The sequence below is a fragment of the Epinephelus fuscoguttatus genome, linkage group LG23 (assembly GCF_011397635.1).
Source record: "Epinephelus fuscoguttatus linkage group LG23, E.fuscoguttatus.final_Chr_v1".
NCBI lineage: Eukaryota > Metazoa > Chordata > Actinopteri > Perciformes > Serranidae > Epinephelus > Epinephelus fuscoguttatus.
Window position 1 is genome coordinate 5,789,495 of NC_064774.1, and position 17,079 is coordinate 5,806,573.

A 17,079-nucleotide genomic window follows, 5' to 3' on the forward strand; every position below is an offset into this window, starting at 1 on the left:
CCTCTGGGTTCGTTGAGCTAATTTGTCCAGAGTTGTGGCGAACATGGGTGAATCAAACTTTACCATGGGAGCATGTCTGTGGTTTTGTTGCTAGATGTGCTCCTGAGCCAGCGCTCCGAACTCTTTACAATCCGACGGCCCACCTGTGGGCCCTTGTGTTGTTAATTAGAGAATTACGGTATGAACAACTGCTGAAATAATTATTGTTAAAAAGCTATACTCCTTGCAGATCAATTGATGCAGACCATTTTCAGATACAACCACAGCGGCAGGTTCAGTAAACGCTTCTGCCAGACAAAAAACAAACAACTTAACAGTTGTAACTCACCTGTTAAGCATTATCATGACCCTCTGATGGATATTATGCCAACAGAAACAGTCTTCATCCACTCCTAAAGGTCTAAACTATCTAAATCAGGCGATTCATTTAGTTTAAACACATTTAAAAAAGAAGAGGTACAAGTTGGGGGTTCAGTGCCTTGCTCAGCAGTGCCTAGGAGGTGAACTGGCACCTCTCCAGCTACCAGTCCACACTCCATACTTGGTCCTGACGGGGACTTGAACCAGCAGCCCTCCAGTTCCCAACCCAAGTCCCTCTGGACAGTTACTGCTGAGCAATAGATACCCACGAATTGCTGTTGCAACGTTTTAAATGTTCATATTTGTCCTCTTACTGTTCACATTAACTCCTTGCATGTACCTATTACTGGTAGCTGGCGGCTGAACTCTGACCTTTTGATTGACACCTCACTTGAGCCAAAAGAAGCTTCCATGTCCTCCTCATAGCCTTCAGTAGGGCTGGTGTTGAAAGGAGGAGGCTGCCTCTCTTCTGCCAGTGGGACGGCATTACCAGTGGTAATTGTGAATGAGTTGTGCCGCCTGGTGCGCAGTGCAGAGCGGCCAAAGTTAACGCTGGGTAACCAGTGCAAACTGGAGGGTGGACAGTGGGTACCGTGTTTCTGCATGTTGATGTTGCTCGTTGTCTGTCAGCAAAAAAATAAAACAGAAAGCAAAACATTTGCAACACAAAACAGGAAACTTTCACCAGCTCTAACTGGACAGAGCTTTGAAATGCGACCCTAAAGTTGTCTGAGTCAGCGGAGCGCCGGACTAAAAGGAAAGGCCTCTTGACTTTCACGTCATTTTGCACGTTTGTTTTTTTTTCAAATGCCTCCGTGCCTGCGACAGCCGTAGCCGAGGCATTCGTTTTCAGGCTGTCTGTCCGTCCGTCTGTACGTGTGACCCACTCTTCTGAACACCATATCTCAAGAACATCTTGAGGGAACGTTCACTTGGACTCAACAATGAATTATTAAGTTTTTGGTAGTCAAAGGTCAAGATCGCTGTGACCTTGTCTGTCTCATTCTTATGAACGTGATATCCCAAGAACGCGTTGAGGGAATTTCTTCAAATTTGGCACAAATATCCACTTGGACTTGAGGATGGACTGATTGTTTCAAGGTTGCTGTGACCTTGCATCCATCTAATCCTCGTGAAACATTCACTTGGATTCAACAATGAACTGATTGGATTTTGATTTTCACTGTGACCCTACATCTGTCTCATTTTCCTGATCATGATTTCTCAAGGAATTTCTTTAAATTTGTCACAAACGTCCACTTGGACTGAAGAATAAACTGATTAGAATTTGGCGGTCAAAGGTCAGTGTGACCTCACAAAATATGTTTTTGTCCATAACTGAAGAATTCATTCACTAATTCTGACTAAACTTGACACAAATGTCTCACAGGATAAAATAATGAAGGTCAAAAGGTCATGCGGCCACAGCATGGACTGGTGGGTGGAGTCATACAGCCATGGGCAGTGATTCTAGTTTGTTGTCATTGTGGGTGTGTGGCTATTTAAAGCAACATTAACCTGAACTGACACCCCTGTACACGCCAAATATTTTCTCCTCCCAGACGTCATGTAGAACATTTAAAAACCAAAATACACCAATAACTACCTGCTGACGACCCGAACCTTTATCTGACATTATCTTCATGGCATTTCTTCGTCATTAGACAGAAGATCAGCAGGAAGCCCAGCGGGGGACAGATGAAGGATGACAAAGGTCATGTGTGGAAGTTGAGCCTGAGACTTGGAGGCCGCCATGGTACTTCCCTCCGAGTGACCCTAATGCCCGTAAAACACGTGAAGAAGAAGAAGAGTTGCATTACGTATCACCATCTTTTGTTTTTCTTCTTCTGTCTGCCTTCATCTCCGTGGCAACCCTCCTCGGGATAACCTTTGTTGGATAAACCTTCCTGTGATTGGCTGCAGAGATAGCGCTGAAGGAAAATGTCATAGTGTGACAGAAAGATACGAGGGCTCAGCTGTTTGGTGTGTGTGTGTGTGTGTGTGTGTGTGTGTGTGTGTCTGAGTGTATTCTTCATGTCTGTCCTTGAGTATTGTTTGCTCAATAACCCAGTGCCTGATCTCCTGTGTGTGTAAGAATATCTGCATTTCACATCTTTATCTGAACCTTTGTTTACTCTGGAGAAAGCTCTCCGTACTTTCACACTCACTGCATGGAGACAATTTGTCCTCTGTGGTCTTAAAATCTATTTTTATTCCACATACGTCTCTGTGAAAATACTCTTTCTCTCACACTTTGAATTTCCTCTGTGATCCCAATGAAATCTGAGTGGCCCAAAAGAAAATCCACTCACTTGACTCTACAAATTATTATGATGAATTTTTCAGATTTTTTTTTTTTTCAGATAGTATGTTTTTATTTGAAGGTTTGATGATTGTATTGGCACAGTGTGGTATTACAGCTTCAGAGGTGAAGTTCTCCCACTCCTACAGCAGCCTCAGGGTCGCTGCACACGTCACTGACAGCTGTTATTAATGATTTTGGTTTTCTTTTTGGGCCCCCAGATACCAGATTTGTTATGTTTTCATCTGCTGATGTCAGAACCCAGTTGTTCAAAAGTAATCTGAGCAGATTTCGGCAACAGAATTCAATCGAATCCTTGATGTGGGTTGTTGAAAAGAAAAAGCTGTTCTGAAATTTCATGACATCAGATCTTAAGAACGAGTTGTTTGATAGGGACAAAAAGATTCTGAAATCAGATTAAATCACAAAGTCCAGTTTTGGTTTGAAGCAGATCAAACCTTCAGTATGTGTTGATCAAAACAACCCAGCCCCACTCTGAAGTCATTGAAAACTGGTGCCTGGACAGTAACTTATGGCGTCAGACGCTGTCAAAAAAAGGCCGACCTTTCATTTTGGCATGATATGCGGCCAGTCGCTGTTCCTTTTTAACATCACCTGACAGCATCGGGGGAAACAGGGCGGGGCAACAACCAACGCTAAGGGGGCGGAACACTGAGTAGGTCAGGTAGGATGGGTGGATGGGTCCAATAACCGGAAACTTTCACCCAGGAGGCCGGTGTTCACTTCCTGTAAGATTGTAAAGACAAACTCTGTTCTTTTTTCCTAAACCCAACCATGTGTTGGCTAAACGTAACCACGTGTGTGTTGGCTAAACGTAACCACGTGTGTGTTGGCTAAACGTAACCACGTGTGTGTGTCGGCTAAACGTAACCACGTGTGTGTGTCGGCTAAACGTAACCACGTGTGTGTGTTGGCTAAATGTAACCACGTGTGTGTGTCGGCTAAACGTAACCACGTGTGTGTGTTGGCTAAACGTAACCACGTGTGTGTGTCGGCTAAACGTAACCACGTGTGTGTGTCGGCTAAACGTAACCACGTGTGTGTGTGTGTTGGCTAAACGTAACCACGTGTGTGTGTTGGCTAAACGTAACCAGGTGTGTGTGTCGTCTAAACGTGACGACACACACGTGAACGAATGTCTAACAGGATAAAATAACGAAGGTCAAAAGGTCAAAGGTCAGCTTGACTGTGACATCGTCATGTTTTAACGTCATATCTCAGGAACAGAAGGGGAGACATTTGGTCAGATAGCGTCCACCTTGAAGCTGTGCGTTGCCTTCATCCAGAGCGAATTTCTCTATTTTTTGCTCATCTATATTTCGTATCATAGCAACCAGATTCAACCAAAGTGTCTCCGCTGAAAAAGCTCTGTGCCTCCAAAAGCGCCCCCAGCTGGGCATTTCCAGCAGGTGTCAGTCCTGATTATTTTAACATCTAGTTGTGACAGATCAATATGAGGATTCAGTGAAGGTCTTTGTGTTCGTGTCAGTCCATCATGCCCTCTGATGTGGCTCTGATTTTGGTCTCCACCACCTCCTGAGGGAAATATCTGTCTCTGTAGCTGCTAGATGCTCCACTGTGTTCACTGCTGGTTTCTGTCTGTGTCTGTGTGCTGCTGAGCAGGTGGAGCGCAGCAGCTGTTTACAGCTCTCTGTCTGAAAATGAGGCAGAGGGTGAATTAAAACAGCGTAGTTGCAGCTAGACGTATGAACGATGAGCTGAAACTCACTGTGAGGCTCCGTAAGATTCAGCTGGTCGTACTTCACCACAGACGCCCAACACGGTGTCGCTGTCGTTACTTTAAATCCATCCTCTTCACTTTGGGGACGCTGAAGGTGAACTTGAGCTGTGTTACCGGTCAAAGTGAAGATATATGATAAGTGCTGCCGCCCTCGCCTCTTATTTCACGCAATTAATCACGCAGATGTCCTTGTTTCGTTCGCTCATGACGCCTCCTGCCTCGCCGCTCTGTTATGACAAGAACCCACCAATTTACATCTTGGGTTTCAGGTCAGCGATGATCGCCCTTCACGTTCCCTCTTCAAACACTTGATAATAAGTTTTCCAGTGTGTGTGTGTGTGTGTGTGTGTGTGTTAATCCACTGTGTGCTTTGAGTCCTAACATGTCTTCATTGTGTGTGTGTGTGTGTGTGTGTGTATCTGGATGTAAACACCCCATCAACCAAAGGTCATCTCCAACCGAATAGCAATTAGTGACAGATTGTCGTCGGGGACTGACGCTCTGGTGCCGTGGCGACCACGCGTGTGTGTGTGTGTGTGTGTGTGTGTTTGTGAGACGTGAGTGGATTGTACAACACACACACACACACACACACACACACACACACACACATGCAGAGCTTGTGTGATCAGGTCAGTGTTTCTTGTTTTGTTTTTCTTTGGTTTATGTTTTTGATGCATATTCATCAAATCTGACACGCTCATGAATATTAATGAGGGTGTTTGTGCTCATGAATATTAATGAGGGTAACTATAGTCCTGCATAATAGGGTTGGGAAAAGATTGTAAGGCACCTGTGTGTGTGTGTGTGTGTGTGTGTGTGTGTGTGTGTGTGTGTTTCATGTGTATTTAAATTAGTGAGGACATGCGGAGCGTTGACTAATCTCTGGTGGGGTGGACAAAATAACAGGAACACCTGACAAGGTGACGAAATCCAGAGCAACAGCCCCTCATTAAGTCCTACCTGTGTCGAGTTCACAGCCTCCAGGCGCTGATTTAACTCCATTCCTTTAACAGGTTCTGATTTTTATGGTGCAGACGTGTCCGTCCGTCCGTCCGTCCGTCGGTCCCATTCATCTGAACGTCATATTTCAAGAACAAGGTGAGAGAATTTCTTTAAATTTGACACAAGCGTCCACTTGGACTTTACGATGAACCAATTAGAATTTGGTGGTCGAAGGTCAAAAGTCAATGTCACTGTGACCTTTGGTCCGTTCCATTCTTGTAAATATCTCAAGAATGCATTGAGAGAATTTCCCTTAAATTCTGCACAAGCGTCCACTTGGACTCAGTGATGAACAGACTGGAATTTTGTGGTCAAAAACCAAGGTCACCATGACCTTGCATCCGTTCCTTTCTTGTGAACATGATATCTCAATAAGCATTAAGGGAATTCCCTCAAATTTGACACAAACATGCACTTGAATTCAATGAGCTGATTAGATTTTGGTGGTCGAAGGTCAGAGGTCAAGGTCACTGTGACCTTGTGTCTGTCTCATTCTCATTAACATAATGTCTCAAGAATGCATCAAGGGAATATCTTCAAATTTGGCACAAACATTCACTTGGATTCGATGAACTGATAAGATTTTACAAAGGTCAAAAGTCAATGTCACTATGACCTTGTGTCTACTCCCTTCTTGTGACTATCTCAAGAATGCATTGAGGGAATTCAACGCCAAAAGTCATTGTCCCTGTGACCTTGCATCTGTCTCAGTCTCATTGACATAATATCTCAAGAATGCATCAAGGGAATTTCTTAAGATGTGGCACAAACGTCTCCTTGGACTCAATGAACTGATACGATTTCAATGGACAAAGGTCAGAAGTCAATGTCATGTTGACTTGCGTCTGTTCCCTGCTTGTGAATGCGATATCTTAGTTAGCATTGAGGGAATTACCTCAAATTCGGCCCAAACATGCACTTGAAGTAAATGAACTGATCAGATTTTGGTGGTCGAAGGTCAAAGGTCACTGTGACCTTGCATTTGTCTCATTCTTGTTAACGCTATACCTCAAGAACGCAGATAGGGAATTTCCTCAAATTTGGCACAAACGTTGGACTCAGTGATGAGCTGATTAGATATTAGTGGACAAAGGTCAAAAGTCAACATCACTATGACTTTGTGTCTGTTCCCTTCTCTTCAATGCGATATCTCAAGAATGTCTTCAGGAAATTTCCTCAACTTTGGCACAAATGTCCACTTAACCTTCAGAATGAATTGATTAGATTTTGGTGATCAAAGGACAAAGGTTACTGTGACTTTACATAACACTTTTTGGCCATAACTCAAGAACTCATACGTGAATTATGACATAATGTCACGCAAATGTCTAACAGGATAAAATAATGAAGGTCAAAAGGTCAAAGGTCAGCTTGACTGTGACATCATCATGTCTTAACGTCATATCTCAGGAACAGAAGGGGAGACATTTGGTCAGATACTGAATTGGTGACTCTAATCTTGAAACTGTGCTGATTGTATAGATCTTCTGTGTGTGAAGCATCCATGTTTGAGAATATCTAGCGTCTTTGAAGCAACGTACATATTTGAAGTGTTATCAGTTGTCATAGCAACATATGACTCTGGACAGACATGGATATAAACTGCAACTGCAACTTGACCGGTTTGCGGAGGCTTTTAACCCCGAGGTGATGATTCTAGTTTTGAAATATAACTGTTGTTTGTTTACATGAAAGTTCCAAAGGGCAGCTCCAACATGGCAGCGAAATGATCCAGACTTAAAAAGATTCACAAAAGGAAAAAAGAGGCAAAATATTTTGTCCTGTTCAAAGGAAACTAGACATAAATATATGTATATGTTTAAGATAACATTAATAATGGAAACAGTCTTGTATGTTGGTGAACAGCTGACTCATTGGAGCACCTTAAAAACATGCGGAGGGAAGCTGCTCGCTCTGAATTCCAATGCAGTTACATTATTAAAATATGCTAATACAAGGACAGGATGCTTTCAGTGTGGCAAACACTAAATAACACACCACTGACGGTGTAATGTCATGCTGTTAGCTCCACTGTTATATAGGCACATTAAGAATACAGTGTGTCAGCATGTTTTCACAGCTGCTGCAAACTGTCTTTTCTCCCTAACATGGTTACACTGGAGTACAGATCGTAAAAAAGAGGAAGAAAAAAGACAAAGAAAAGGGGAAAGACATGAAATAAAATAACTGGTTTCATAAATATTAGTTTGTAAGATACATTTTTTTAATTTATTAATAAACAAACAAACAAACAGACAAAACCAACACAAAGCAAACAAAACATCAGTAGACATCGATTATAAAAGAGGGAGGAAGGGAATAGGACAAAATTATATTCAGGGCAGAATGAGAGGGAAAGAAAAAAGAAAAACTTATTAGTGACGTGTTAGGCTGTATGCATGTGAGGAGGTGTGTGTGTGTGTGTGTGTGTGTGTGTGTGTGTGTGTGTGTGTGTGAGCGTATATAGAGTAGTTATGTTTTGTATTATGTATTATCTGTTTATGTTAGAAATAATGGAATCAGTGTAGGTTCATGTACTGAAGATGCTATGGATTGTGTGGGAGTCAGGCGTCTATAGAAATCAATTTGTTGATAAATGAGGACCAGATTTTGTTGAAACGGGGTATGTTGTGATTAACTGATGCAGACATTTTTTCAATTGAAATTTGATCTATTAATAAGTTCTTCCAGTGCGTTATGTTGATTTCTTGTTTTCCAGTTTAGGAGGATTGTTTTCTTGGCGACAGCTAGGGCTGTGAACAGTGTAGTTTGATACGATTATTTAGTTGTAGAGTTGACATGTCTCCTAAGATGCAGAGTTGGGGGGATAGAGGGATGCGGCAGCCCAGTGTGTGTAATAAGTGATCTGTGACTTGAACCCACAATTGCCTAACTGATGTGCAATACCAGAAAGCGTGTATATAGTTGTCGGTGGTGTTTTGTGTGCAATGAGTGCATTGGTCTGATGTACTGAATCCCATTTTATGTAACCTTTCTCCTGTATAATGTGTCCTGTGGTTAACCTTGAATTGAATGAGCTGTAGATTTGGGATTTTACAATGAGTGAAGTTATTTTTGCAGATTTGGTGCCAGAAGTCTGAGTTGGGAGTGATGGAGAGATCCTGTTCCCACTTTGAAACTGGGAGAGAAATAGAAGTGTCGGTATTGATTAGCAATCTATATATCTTTGAGAGTAATTTGTCAGAGCCAGAAATCTTTACAAAATCGTCTATGACAGTGGTTTGATCCTGAGTACTGAATGTGTTGTTAAGTTTTGGGAGAATGTTCGACTTAAGCTGTAAACACTGGAGGTATTGACTATTACTGATGCTGAATGTCTGGATTAATTGTTGAAAACTGATAATTTTGGATTCCTGAATGATATGGTGGAGATGTGTGATACCTTTATCTTCCCATGATGTGAAGTTTAATGGTTTCCTATTTATTGTAAAATCTGGGTTGTCCCATAATGGTGGATGAATGGATGGTGCAACTGTGGAGCTTTTAATGCAAAAGAGTTTCCACCAAGCTGTCAGAGCTGAGGCTATGGAAATACTTTGAAAACAGGTGTGATATTTCATTGTTTGAGATCTGAGAGATTTATAGTGATGCATAGTGCCTGCTCAGTTTCTAACCAGTGTGAATCAAAATCTGAAGGGTGAGCCATTGTTTTAAGTATTTTAACTGACTTGACAGATGATAAAGTTCAAAGTTTGGTGCTTCTAATCCTCCCTGAGTGTTGGGTTTCTGTAATGTTTTAAGCTTTATACGGGGTGTTTTATTTTTCCAGTAAAACTGTGATATTGCTGTATTAAGAGACTTGAGCCAGGGTGGATTTGGAAGGGTAGGGATCATAGCAAATAAATAATTAATTTTTGGGAGGACTGACATTTTTATTGTTGAAATTCTTTCTAAAAGTGAAATTTTGTCCAACGATTGAGGTCATTTTGTATTGATTTGAGTAATGGTGTGTAATTTAGATTGAACAGCTCTGACAGCTTGGGGGATATATTTAATATTTCCTATGGGGAGATGAAACTGAGGTGAGGGCTGACTAAGATACAATTTTCTAATAAGTGATGCACGTAAGTCCGAGGATCCATGATAGAAATATAGGACACACATTCTTGTGTATCTCCGGGTGCAAAAAGTTAACCCTTCAAGCCAGTGGTTCCCAACTGGTGGGTCACAGTCCATTCTGAGTGGACCGCAAGTGTCTCACTAACATGTCAAGGTTATAAAACAAAACACACTTTATTGTGAAGCACAGAGCTTTTATTTTGAAGTGCTAACAGCAAACTAGCTTAACGACACGGCCAAACGCAAGTGTGATGCTAAATGCATGACACCGTGTGGACCTTGAACTAATGACTGAGGACAAATCTGGACCTCATGGCTGGTCCAGTCAGGATCCACTGCTCTAAGCTAATGCGTGCTAACTATGCTAACGACAGGACAGAATTGTGTAACAAAATTTTTGCCGACACAAGATATCAAACACAAGTCAGAGGCTGTATCGTATTAAGTTGCTGTGAGCTGTTAATTCACCACCTCTCAGCAGGGGGCAGAAGGTAATGTTATCTCAGAGCGTCTCTTCCTCCAGGCAGCTGCCTCCCTCTCACTCAGACTCACCCTGGCTCTGTGTCTGCAGCTGCAGCAAAATCTGGCGACAGACTGACTGACAAAACAAAAGAATCATGAAGAATAGTAGTTGACTGAAAGGTCTCCAAATCTTTGACTTTCAGGGGGCAGCAGTTTCCCACACATTCATCTATCTGTGCCGGCCTGACACAGTTAAAACATCTGCCGCTATGTAAAAGAGAGGTCGACTGGTTGCTCTGTGTTTACATCGTGTGTCGGGTGTTTGTGGAGAACAGGAAACAATAGGATCGTCAGGAAGGCGATACAGGCACTCCGAAGAAAATAGAAAAATGAGAAAGGAAATATTAAAAAGCCTTTATCTGCACGTGGATCAGCCTCATATCCCGCCCACTACTCGCCCACATTCAAACATAAGTGGTCAGTGTAAAGCGCCTCATGAATGTTAGTGAGCCAGCTGATCAGCAGAACCCCTTGATGAATTGTATGTGTGTGTTTACAGCATCAGACCAAATGGTTGTGACCTCCAGCAAGGCCAAATGCTTTATCTCGCAATGTTAGCTAGAGTGAAAAATAATTTATGAATCCGCCCTGTGATTCGGATCTGCTCCAAAAGTTAATGGGTCCCTCGCTGGTTGTTTCGCCCTTTCACTAAGTTCCATGAAAACTGGTCCAGTAGTTTGTCTGTCACGCTGCTGACAAACAAACTCAAACATAACCTCCTCGGTGGAGGTTAATATCAGCAGACTGAACGGGGATGAAGCTGTTGTGTATGTGCGCTGTATCATTTGTCTTTCAGTCTGTCTGAAGTACAAAGACTGTTTAGAGCGCTGCTGTGAGACTGACAGCTGATACTGAGATGTGACTGACGTCTCTTTGTGTCAGTGCTGAGCTCCGTGCTTTCTCTGAAGATGACAGCAACTCTTATTATCACAAAGGCACTGTGTGCTGATATATGGTATAAACTGTTTTGTTGTCAGCTCCTTTTAATGCTCACATTAATGCAGCAACTGATGTGGTACAGATTCCTTAGCTGTGCGAGCAGAGTGTCTTTATGGATGGTGACGTTGGTCTGTTGGTCTGTTGGTCCAGGCTGAAACATCTCAGCCCGTGCTGCGTGGATTTCCGTGAAATTTGGTACAAATATTCAGATTTTCCAGATGTTGTGTCCTAATAACGTTGGTGACTGACGGTTCATCCTTTGGGTTTTCAATGAAACGTCTCAACATCTATTGGATTGATTGTGATGAAATGTGGTTCAGACATTCTTATCTATATCTAAAGGTGCAGACACACCAAACTGACATTAAAGAACTAGCGGCAATGAAAGCCAACTGTTGCGTCGTCTACGTCGCCTCACGTCGCCCTGTGTCAGTTGCATTTGAACACACTACACGGACTACATCCGACGGCCAAGTAGCACGTACGTTCTGCGCCTGCGTGAGAGAGAGCGGAGTGAGAGAGTGGTACATCCTGTCAGCCGAGGGGTTTCCTATCTGTGCAGCCGAGCACCGCAGCACCTCCACGGACTATTACATCCAGACGGTCCCGGTGTTTCCTCCGCAGGCTCCACTTCACTCAGCTGCCCGATAAACCCGCTGCTTCTTCCCACTTTAACCTGAATAACAAACCAGGGCTCGGTGCTCCGGTTGGATCCAAACGGAGAGCCGGGGCTAGCTCAGAGACTAGCGGAGGCTAACTGGCTGTGCTTCCCTCCGGTCATGCTGCGGCTAACGCTCCGCTAGCCGCTCCCAGCTAGCTCCGGTTTGTTATTCAGGTTAAAGTGTGAAGAAGCAGCGGGTCTGTGGGGCAGCTGAGTGAAGTGGAGCCTGAGGAGGAAGCACCGGTTAGCCCCGGTTTCACTACAGGCAGATTCACTCGCTACAGGGGCGAGGAAATAAAACCTGAACAGCCAATCAGAGTGATCTCTCTCACCGACAAGCTCCGCCGCCGATTCAACATGCTCAACCGGCCGAAAAGCTGCCGACGCTGAAGTGCCGACGGTGCGGGACACACCGCAAAAACTTGGCCGACAGACGGCCCAACTTTGGGCGACGGCCGACGGTCGGCTTGGTGTGTCAGGGCCTTAACAAACACTTTGTGTACTTGATGTAAAGTTACATACTTAACATAAAATTTCTAAGGTTGGCTTTCAGAAAATAAAGTTACGTAGGTTTGTTTTAGGAAAAGAAATATCACTAATCTTAGGTGTCCACCTTGAAACAATGCTGATTGTATAGATCTTCTGTGCTGTTGGGTTAAGATGTGTCTGTAACATCCATATTTTTACAGACATGATGTAAACCGTAAGAGGAACTCGACCAGACTGTGGGGTGGTAGTTCTAGTTTTTCTGGTTTGCGAAGTTCGACTTTAGAAACATGAGGGTAGTAAACAGAAGAAAGCAGCATGGAGGCAGCCTCTCTTTCAAACTCAGTTTTGAGTCATTTGGAAAAAGACAAGTGCTGCTGGGACAGAGACGGACAGTATTTGTAGCTGAGACGACAGAGAGTCAGAGAAGTTACAGAGCTGGAAAATACTTGTGGCTACTGCAGAGTCACTTGTCCCAGGAGTGAATGTTGAGTGTTTCCTTTCTCACTAAAGACAAAAACATTAGTGGGTATTTTGTCCACTGGGAGAGAGGCTTTAGTGTTGTTCAGTTAATATCATTAGTAGAAGGTCAACAAAGTGATGCATCATTAAATGTTCCACACTTGTCTTTAACCTCTGTATCCCTGCCCCCTATCAGATTATTATGGAGAAAGATAATGGCCATGGCTTTAGTGTTGGCTGAAAATTAAATAATGTTTTCACACATTTATTAATTCCAATCACTTCTACTTTGGTATTTAGTCAGTGAACCCCTCCTGAACAAGACTTCTGCACAAATGTTTCACATTGAAGGCCCTCCAGTGACTCAAAGGACATTACAATTCTTGCAGACGCCTCCCTTGAACACGAGGGATTCAGTGTCATTGGCAGTAGCTTAACACTGATTTAAAAAAGTAGAAGCATATGTATTAAAACGGAGTTTGAGCCAGGAGGTACATTTTAACACCAGTAAATCTCATCAGCTCAGAACCACACTGGCAGTAAATATCTTATTGTGCCTTTCAAATGAGGTTCAGTGACAGGTTGGTTGATTTTACTGCCAGTTCTCAGCTGTCAATTATAACCTGACAATATGTAATCAATACTTATAGTCTGTTGCCAGATGACCAAGGACGGAAATGTTAATGAGACTCTTTGTGTGTCACCACCCCCACATCTCCACGTATTGATCGATAGAAGCACACTTTGTGATCCATTGACTAAACACGTGTGTCAGTCGCAGGCTTGCTACCGAAACTCTCCGTCACTCTGCTGCCACTGACCGATGGATCGAGACTCTGCAGATTACATCATCAGGAAACAGGATGAAACAAGATAACGCTCATGATCCTGAGATGGAAGCAGTCGGGATGAGAATCGGCACCTCCAGTCTAGCACTCCATTGACTCACTGAGCTTTAACGCCACGTTTTGCACTATCCATTAAGAGATAATGACATTTCAGTGTTTTGTGACGTAAATATTTTTCCTGTTATTTTACGTTCTGTTGCCTTTGCTGACAGACAGCTGACCCACTGCCCACCCTCCGGTCTCCACTGGTTAGCTAGCCTTTGCCGCTCTTCACTGCACGCCACCCGAGTCGGATGAGAACTAATGGCCTTGCTCATTCAGGGATTACTGCTGGCAACATGGTGGCCTCCCTCAGGTTACTCCTCAGGTAGCCCTGGAGAGTAACTGGCTTTTTGAGCCGCAAAACCTCTTCAGCACTGTTAAGTATGTTAGCACCACTAGTTGTGCCGAAACTGATAACGATGCGAGATCGGGTCAGCTTACTCACCGGCGTGACCTGGGGAGAGACCAGTGGGCACAGTGTTTCCAGAGCAGTGCTCTTGGATCATGACGATATTCCATCCATCCATCCATTTTCATCCGCTTATCCGGGGCTGGGTCTCGGGGGCAGCAGGCCAAGCAAAGCAGATGTTCTGGGTCTGCCCCAGGGCCTCCTACCAGTGGGACGTGCCCGGGACACCTCCAGTGGGAGGCGCCCAGGAGGATCCTGATCAGATGCCCGAGCCTCCTCAACTGACCCCTTTCGACGCGAAGGAGCAGCAGCTCTACTCCAAGCTCCCGCCGGATGTCTGAGCTCCCCCCCCTATCTCTAAGGCTGAGTGCAGACACCCCACGGAGGAAACTCATTTCCACCGCTTGTATCCGTGATCTCATTCTTTCAGTCACTACCCAGAGCTCATGACCATAGGTGAGGGTTGGGCGTAGATGGACCAGGAAATTGAAAGCTTCGCCTTCTGGCTCAGCTCCCTCTTCACCACAATGGACCGGCGCAGCGCCTGCATCACTGCAGAAGCCGCACCGACCCGCCGATCCATCTCACGCTCCATTCTACTCTCACTCGTGAACAAGACCCCAAGATACCTGAACTCCCTCGCTTGAGGCAGTAACTCTCTCCCAACCCGGAGAGGGCAAACCACTGTTTTCTGACAGAGGACTATGGCCTCAGACTTGGAGGTGCTGACTCTCATCCCAACTGCTTCACACTCGGCTGCAAAACGCTGATGACGATATTACTAGCAGCAATATTACTAGCAGTAATAGTGAAGTTTGTGGCGCGGCTACCTTACATCAGCTCCCATCAGACCTGAGTGGTGCACAGTGCAGTAAACTGAAGGGTAGAAAATTAACCTACAGACCAAGATGTGTAACGGGTTAAAAATACTCTTGGCGTTCCTTGTTTGTATCTTTGGAGTTAGGCCTTATTCTGAATTAAGATTAAGACGTGGGAAATGCCGATGCTATTCAGGTTCCAAGGTACGTCAGTAAATTCAGTGTCTCTGGCACATACTGCTGCCAGAGTTCAAGATGCGGCAATTCAACTCCGACCAGCTGTGTCAGAAACTTGATCAACATTAGCCGTGAGAGTCCTGCGAGACACAGTGTGGCCTTTTCTGAGGTGCATCCACAAGTTGTTTTACTGGTAGATCTTTACAACAAGTCACTGAAAGAACAAAGCAGGCATGACTTATTGTATGATCCATATCGCAGTAATATTATAGTGCCAGACTTTGAAAAGCCACTGAATCTGCTTTGACAGGCAGTTTGTGGTGCCCCTGATGAGTCCTCTCACTATAATGGCTCGGATCGGCTCCCTTCAAGGCTCTGTTTGAGTGAGGATGATGGGACTAAAGACCTCGGCTCCTCCCTGAAGGTTTGTGTTCTGCTGATGGGAAACCATCACCATGAGCGGATTTATTGGCTTTTAACCTACAAATTGCCTCTGCTGTTTTCTCAGTATTAATGGCTGATGGGAGGATTTCACTCAGTCTGTTGCCCACTGATGGCAGCTCTAATGAACTCAAATACTCCATTTCACCCACGAGCAGCGGGCAAATATATGACTCTGTGTAATGTTCCTGAAAAATGCTCTTACCGGTGTCGTCTTCTGCTGCCGTCTGAGTGAGGGTTTCTAACGTTAGATCTTTGTTTGGATCTAATTGTGCAGTCAGAAGTCTTGCTGCCTTGAAGCGTGAATCATTTCACGTCTGTATGTAAAACACACTTCATTAAGCTCAAGGCTGCACATCCTCCTTTTCATTTCTTCTTACAGTGTCAGTGTCGCCAGTGTTCTTCAGATATCTACCCAAGGTGACTTCTTGTTTTGGTATGATGCTTTATTTACAGTCAGTTCTCTCTGCTGATGTTTGGCAGCTTCCACAGCGATGCGTCACTGTGCTGACCTTCTACTAATAATGACGAGCCTTCGCCCCGCAGGGACCTGAACTCAATCTTTTCTTTGCTGATTTGTTTTCCTTCATTGGCCTTCATTTAAAACACGGATCTGCAGGCTTTTAGAAAAATGAATTCCAGAAGACCAAGGAAATGTTTTAGCCCATTAGCTGAGAACATTGGCAGTGTAAATGGTTTGTATTTGTGTGGTGGTAATGGACTGAAGTTGGAGATAATTAAAAATAATGAGCTGTGCGGTTTGTATCTGTAGCAGCGATGTGATCTCCTGACATCACAAAGCGTCACTGAGCAACACTAAGGGTCGATGACATTTCTATGCCTCTGCACTGACGATAGCTGTAGCCAGAGGCAATATGCTTTCTGGTTGTTCATCCGTTTCATTCTTGTGAATGTGATGTCAAGAACACCTTGAGGATTTCTTTTTTTTTTTTTTTTTTGGCACAAACTTGGCCTCAACAATGAACTGATAGAATTTGGTTGTCAAAGATCAAAGGTCAGTGTGACCTCACAAAACATGTGAGGTCACACGCTATCTCAGGAACAGAAGGGGAGACATTTGGTCAGATACTGAATTGGTGACTGTAATCTTGAAACTGTGCTGATTGTATAGATCTTCTGTGTGTGAGGCATCCATGCTTTCACTGACATGGATGGAGACTGTAAGTGCAGCTTGGCTAGTTCACATAGGCATACAAACGCGAGGCAGTAATTGTAGTTTATTTTTATTCCTACCCCTCTTTTTAAAGGGAAATTTCGGTTTATTTCAACCTGTCTCCTATCGTCCTAAATTTGTTTCAAGTGACTAGTGACATAGAAATAATAGTTAGCATGTTAGCTGTTAGCCTAGATACAGCCGGGGCGCATAGTAGCGTCAGACCTGTTAAAACGTAAGTGAACGGGCAACCTTCAAGTGCAAAGTTAGTCCACTAAACAAGCTTTTTTTCCACAAAGACCGCCTCATATCGTTAGGATAAATGTCAGAGAACATATAGAAAACGACATGTAAACATGTTGTCTTACCTTACCGGTGTGCTGCCATGTTTGTTTACCATCTAGCTCTGCTTTCCAAAGCGCGGCCAAAATATATCTGGCGAGCTCTAGATAAAGCCCAGCTGGATACTACTCCAGGTGGAGGTGTCTCGTCCTCGGTCACATCCAGACCTTGAAAATAAGGCTGCAACCGGTCCCATTCCTTGCAACAGAGGCATTCCTCTTCTGTGGGCACTGGGGCACAGCATTCACA